General features: G+C 41.1%; 1 non-coding gene across 1 annotated transcript; it reads right to left on the bottom strand.

Moving 5' to 3' along the window:
* Positions 1 to 862: 862 nt before the first annotated feature.
* On the bottom strand, positions 863 to 937 carry Trnat-ugu (transfer RNA threonine (anticodon UGU)). Its single transcript has one exon. It is a non-coding gene; the product is annotated as a tRNA-Thr (tRNA).
* Between the last annotated feature and the right edge of the window lie 6140 nt (positions 938 to 7077).

Genomic DNA, 7077 nt, shown 5'->3' with positions numbered 1-7077 from the left:
AACATCAGTCGATAATACATAAAATTTATGGGAGCACTTACCTAACCGCAATGAAACAACCTTAAATTTAACGATACAGTGCTAATTCGAACTTTGAGTTCGATTTTTGGGGGTTTGTTTCACTCCTTATGCCTACACAAAAATTAGTTAATATTAACAAATGTCATATTATAGCTATAAGCTCCTAAGAAAAGTGTTTACATTTAGGGGTCAGAGGTAGAAGTTAAGAGATCGAACCACTTTTAATTTATGCTGCATGCCGTTCTGAGAAAATCGTTACTCGAAAAAAAAGTGTTCAAAGTTTAGGGAAAACATTTAGTTATATTATTACTTCGATTTGCATGAACTGAGTGTTACATATATATTTTTAATGTCGCTGAAAACGAATCTGGAGTCAGATTTTCAATATTCAAAACAGCTAATCCAATACGGAGGGCAAACGATTATGTTTTGACCAATTTTTACCAAAAATGTATTTTCGTTATTTACGTTTAGTCTGCAATTCAAAGAGTATTTATCAACCCTTCCTCTAGCTCTGATTGTTCCTAGACAGCAACTTCCTGTTCTTCTTGGCAGGAAAAGCCGATCTGTCTAAGGTGGATATGCAGCACTCGGCAGCCTGCACTTGATATTCGCCCGTATTTTCGGTGAGTATGTTTGCATGCATTCTGCAGTATGAATCCTTTTGAGCACGTGCGACACGGGACGAGTTATCATCTACATCTGTATGGAAACCCTGCAAAACACATTTAAGTGCCTGGTAAAGGGTTCATCGAATCACCTTCACAACTGATAATTAATTGAAACCCTCAGCTGCCGACAGGTGTTGTTGATATACTTCGATGGGGACAGCTGAAAAGTGTGCCCCTACTGGGACTCGAACCCAGAATCTCCTGCTTACAAGGCAGACGCTCAATCCATCTGAGCTATCGAGGGCACAAATGAACAGCACGACTGCAGGAATTTATCCCTCGCACGCTTCCCGTGAGACTCACATCCCCAACCGTCCACAATCCGATTACGTAATGTACTTAATAGGTATTTGTCCATCCACTCATTACTGGCTCACACTAAGGTGACGATTCCCGTAAGAGTTCCGGCAGCCTGTGCGCATTCGCACAGACGAAGGTCAATGGCTGGGAAACGTTTAACCATAGATATGAAGATAGTAACTGTTCTCGAAAGAACAGGCGCCACTGACGACCGTACAGCTCTTCTAGAACACATGATAGACCGGCCGATGTGGCCGAGCGGTTGTAGGCACTTCAGTCGGGAGCCACGCGAACGCTACGGTCGCAGGTTCAAATCCTGCCTCGAGCATGGATGTGTGTGATGTCCTTAGGTTAGTTAGGTTTAAGTCGTTCTAAGTTCTAGGAAACTGATGACCTCAGATCTTAAGTCCCAAAGTGCTCAGAGCCATTTGAACCATCAGTCCGTATGTTTGCACACTACTTACAGTAACTTATGCTAAGGACAACACACACACAACCATGCCCGAAGGAGGACTCGAACCTCCAACGGGGGGAGCCGCGCGAACCGTGACAAGGCGTTGGAGACATGGCGGGTACCCCGCGCGGCTCATGGCAGCCATGACACTGCTTCAAACAATGGGCTGTAGACACTTTTGTAAAGCACGGATTAAAAAAATAAAAACCTTTCCGTTCCAAGGGTCTAGACAAGTACACCTTTAAAAATTGCAACTACAAAGAAATTGAATTTTCGAACGTTTTGAATGAGAACCTGTCCTTATGGAACACCGTTGATCAAATGTCACAGGGATTATATACTCAGGTTTCGCAGGTGGATTAACACTTTCTGATCAATATCCGGAATGATCAGGGCTTAAAACTTTGAAGAGTTAAATTTCAAGGGCCGTTCTCTTGTATGCAAATAGTTTCACAGTAGAAATTTCTCTAGTTTTATTTATTTATTTATTTATTTATTTTTCTGTAGGTAAAGAAGGATAGCATTGTGAGGAGGGGGAAGGGGGGGGGGGAGGAATCTTGCATCTCCCACCTTGGAATTCTCAGTACAGAATTTTTATTCATTACGAGATTCTCAGCCACTTGCAGAAGTGATTTTGCGTGATTCTGCAAAACTTTTCCTTTAGCCAATCGTAGCAACTATAGGATTCCGTTCCTGCTGCATGACATGTCTCGGAACTTAAACTGACCAACTCATTTGCATAAAGAGCTAGCTTATCATCCGCTTCTTTACTTGCGTAGACCGTTCATGGTCTGCAAAGAATTTTTTCTTTAATCGTTTTTTTATGTCTTTTATAAACTGCAACACTTTCTAAACTTTCTAAACTTAACGCCGTTGAAGCATGGTCTTTTACTGAATGACCAAAAAGCAATGCTGACAGTTGGAGTCCAAGGTTTTTGTTAATCAAGCCGTTTTGTATTCTTGTGGTGATATCTCCGTAGAGTCTTTCATTCCCTAACGCATATTTCTTTATATCTAATTGAGAAGTGAAATACCGGTTTTCATAGATGCAGATTTAAAATATTTTAATATAACGCAATAAATATTTCATTAAAATTTTCATCCCCTTATGCTCGAGGTTCCAAAACCAGAAAAACACGTAGTTTTTAAAAATTGTAACACATTAGCCGAATATGAATTGTCTGATATATTTAGTAATGCTTTCATAATGAACCTTTTTCTGAAACATCTCACACCCTTTAGGGGTTGGGTTTTCAAAAACAGTTAAACACGTATTCTTCTATTTAGAACCGAGGAGTCAAATTCAAATCTTCATCCATTTAATTCTAAAAATGTTTTCATAGTGAAATATTTCATAAAACTTTTCATCCCCTATTTCACTCTATTAGTCAGATAAATTTCCAAAAGCCACGAAACACATTTTTTTTACATCCAACCGAAATGTCAAGTACCTATTTTCATAGATGTAGCTATAAAAAGGCTTCAGTAGTTCTTTAATAATGATTTATTTTCAAAAAACCTTCACTAATTATTTTATCCCCCATTGGAAGAATTTCGGAAAATGCTAAAATCCTGTTTCCTTTTTGTTTTTTGTCTGAGACACCAAATGTCAATTTTCGTAGTTTTGTAGTTATAGCTTCAATAGGGACATAGGGACATATTTTAAAAAAAAAACTTTCAACCCATATTTCACCTCCTTAGGAGTGAAATTTCGAACAATCTCTTCTTAAATGACGCTTTCAGCGTAAGATTTACACCTTCCACAAATTTCAAGTCCGTATACTTTGCAGGTTGGGCTGGAAGGCTATGGGTCAGTGAAACCTGTGCCCCTATTGCACCTTCTTGGAGGTTGTAGTTCCAAAAACAGTGAAACACGTATTTTTCAATAACACAATTTTCATAGATTTTGCTTTAAAAATTCCTTCGCACTGAAATACTTTCATAAAACATTACATCCTATATTCCACCCGTCTTAATGGTTGAATGTATCAAAAACAGGTTTTCATATATTTCATGAAACATTTCATCCTCTATGAAATGGGGTATGGTAGTGACACACCAAAATCACAATAGTAATCCGTTGTAGTTGCTACATATTTTATTACAATCAAAAGCATTACAAAATCACAATCACAATAATAGAGGAGACTGCCTTACAAGGCCAGATCAGTTGGACAAATAATAAATAAATTTCGTTAAGTGGAACGAGACCCTTAAAACTTGAAATTTGAATATGACTAGGTAAAAATACTTGGGTAAAACTTTACTTAAATAGCACAAATGTCCATAAAATTCATAGCAGAACTCTCACTACTTGCAATCAGGGGAGAAACAGATTAAGCGTAAGAATACAGAAATTTAACGTTCGGATAGCCAACTTTCCTAAACAAAACTATATAAAAGTGACTAAAACATTTAAGGGGTCCTTTAATTTCGACCAAACGGACCTTCAAATTTACTTACTCAGTTGATTAATCAACAATATTCTTAGAAAGATTACAACTAGAACATGACTATATGACAATACCCTTAAAATAAGGTTGCTTCAATATTTCGTGTGAATTGGCGATAGACGCGAGCAGACCAAGGATTCAAATCAATACAAGAGATCCACGAGGCACAGAATGACATAGAAATATACTCAACTTGGCAATGCAATTGAACTTTGGATGCTATAGTTCAGCACCGGAAAGATGGAATCACGCAAAAGTGACAACATAACCCAAGATGTAAAGGAGAGGACATGGCCTTAAATATCTCTCTGCCGCCGTGGTGCTCTGCTCCCTGTATGCTAGCGTCGACCGCTGCCAATTATCTCTAACACAACACACATGATGGGCAGACACTTTTCTGAGACATAAACTACACAACCTTATCTGGAGAACAGGTGAGCAATACAACTGGACTGAAACCAATGAGCCTCCGTGAGTTACTTGGCCAGTGCCAGCCATTAAACTTTGATTAATAAGATCGCTAAAAATCATACCGAAGTTAAGATGACAAGACTTATCTCCAGGTTCGGCATATTAGTGGCAGAGACAATGAATTGGCGACGCTCTCAGCCGTATGTTCGCGGCAGAGTCTGGGGAAGGCAAGGGCCACGTGGAGCCGGATCTTGGGGTGAATTTCCTTCTCTCTGAGATTCCCGGCTTCTTCTGCGACTTAGCCGGCAAACAGGCCGAGGACCCCGGGTGGGGACCGATTCGGCAGCAGTTGGCGGATGGCGAGGTCTTCGGGGGGTGGGGTCTTGTGTAAAGGGGCAGACAACCGTGGTGAAGGGAAGGTCTGTATTCCACAGGAACGAGTTAGCATGGCACTCAGATATTTCCACGATTCGGCGGTAGGGGATCATTTGGGGTTCTACAAGACCTTGAACAGAGTTCGGGAACACATGTTTTGGCCCAAACTATATGGCGATGGCAGGCGATTTGTTGGCAACTGTGTCCAGTGTAAGCGCGGTAAGCCCGATGTTGGGCTGCACAGAGAGCTACTACAGTCGCTTAGGGAGCAGTGTCCTCTGGACCACGACTCAAAGATCGAAACAACGATCGACGGAAACTGGCGCCAGAAACGCACCAGCTCACTCTATTTCATCCCCTTAGGGGTTGAACTTCCAAAAACACGAAAATACGTGTTTTCTTATTTGTAACCTTGAAGTCCAATACCAATTTTCGTAGATTTAGCCCTAAAAATAGTTCCATAGTTCTTCCATAACTATTTATCTCAAAATAAAATGTTCATCCACTATTTCACCTCATAGAGGTTAAATTCCCAATAATACTGGAACACATATTTCTTTATTTCTGACCTAGAAACCAGAAACAAATTTTCGTCTGCCTAGCTTCAAAATTACCTTAACAGCTACATGTTTCAAAAATCCTTTCATTTCCTGTGTATCCCCCCTAGAGGTGGAATTTCGAAATATGCAGTATACGCGGTATAAGATCAACACCCTTTCCAAATCTCAAGGTTTATTTTCCTTGGCGGTCTGGACTGTGTGAATTTCATAGTAATGGCCTCCACACACACACACACACACACACACACACACACACATACACACACACACCACTAACAATGCCACCACCACCTGCTGGAGAAATTTCTGCAGACGCCCTTGTTCCACTGCAGTCATATTTTGCCGACGACCTACATTTAGCAGCGTGGGAGGGATAGTGTCGTGCAACAGACAGTATACTCCGTAGACAACGAACTGTTCGTTGTGAAATCAGCGACATAGGAACCGAGACTGACACAGAAGGTGCTGAAGGTGAAGCACACTAGACTCGTGTCCACCACGGCTTCAAATAGTATCGGTTTACTATGAACGGAAGTTCCGAAAAGTGAGCAAGTAATTTTACAGTAAATTCAGTACCGATGGTGAGGATATACAACGAAAAACATTTCTATAATATTTCAGAAATAATGAAACATTCCACCCAAGTCGCGCGGCAGAAAACGCAATGGATATGCTTGCACTTAAGACGGAAGGCCCCACGTACTTACGCAGGCTTACGACAGATCGCAAAATTCGGCAGTAGGCGTAAGGCAACCTCTTGTGCTGCCATCTGTTATTGATGCCAGGCATCAAGGTCTCAGTAGTACGACCATCCACTGGAGAGTAGTTTGCTTTGTAAGCACTCCGTCTTCAGGCCACGAGTGGCCTACTGGGACGGGACCATCCGACCGCCGTGTCATCATCCGTGGAGGATGCGAACAGGAGGGGCGGGGGTCAGCACACTGTTCTCCCAGTCGTTATGATGGTTTTCTTTGACCGGAGCCGCTACTATTGGGTCGAGTAGCTCCTCGATTGGCATCATGAGGCTGAGTGCACCCCGAAAAATGGCAAGAGCGCATGGCGGCCTGGATGATCACCCATCCAAGTGCCTTCAACGCCCGACAACGCACTTAACTTCGGTGATCTCACGTGATCCGATGCAACCTCCGCGGCAAGTCCGTTGCTGCAGATATTTTAGAGTAGTTGTTACGTTTCATAATTATCTAGTTTACGGGGAAAATGTAAAAAAGCGATTGTCACCGAAGCTACAACTAATCTGAATTTCTGGTTAGTTATCAAGTGGTCTTATGTGCAAGCCTGAATTTTTCATCCTTTGCGGTGGGAATGATTCAAACCCGTCATGTTCTTCTTATGAGGTGTTCTATTTATTTTGTACACAATGATCGTTTGTAGTTGTGTTGAGTTACCACCTTGATAAATTTTTGGATGGCGCACGTATCATAACTGAGATCTGCGCTTGCGCTTAATGGCTGAAGGTCAATTAGCGTAATGAATAGTAGCGAATGTTATAGTAACATGTTTGTAAATTATTTCAGGTAAATTACCTTAGTAGTGTAATATTATCAGTATACCAGTACAGTATGTGGGCCAATTACGTTAGTCATGGAATACTATCCGTATAAGACTATGTCACCTTGATGTCCCGGAATTTGCTTCAATTTTGGAATCCACGAAAGAACTGGAAATTTTCCTTTACACAGCTTTCCATATAATTTCTATTACAGTGATTAAGTCTTGTCTGTCACTCGACTTTTCTGACTGTGAAATAAATTCTATCGCTCAGGTGCTTATTACCTCTTCGTGTTTCCATTTGCCGGTATTGCGCATAAACA

Source organism: Schistocerca gregaria, unplaced genomic scaffold, assembly GCF_023897955.1.
Source record: "Schistocerca gregaria isolate iqSchGreg1 unplaced genomic scaffold, iqSchGreg1.2 ptg000327l, whole genome shotgun sequence".
NCBI classification, from domain to species: domain Eukaryota; kingdom Metazoa; phylum Arthropoda; class Insecta; order Orthoptera; family Acrididae; genus Schistocerca; species Schistocerca gregaria.
The sequence above is the reverse complement of the archived record's forward strand: the minus strand, read 5'-3'. Positions and strand labels throughout refer to the sequence as shown.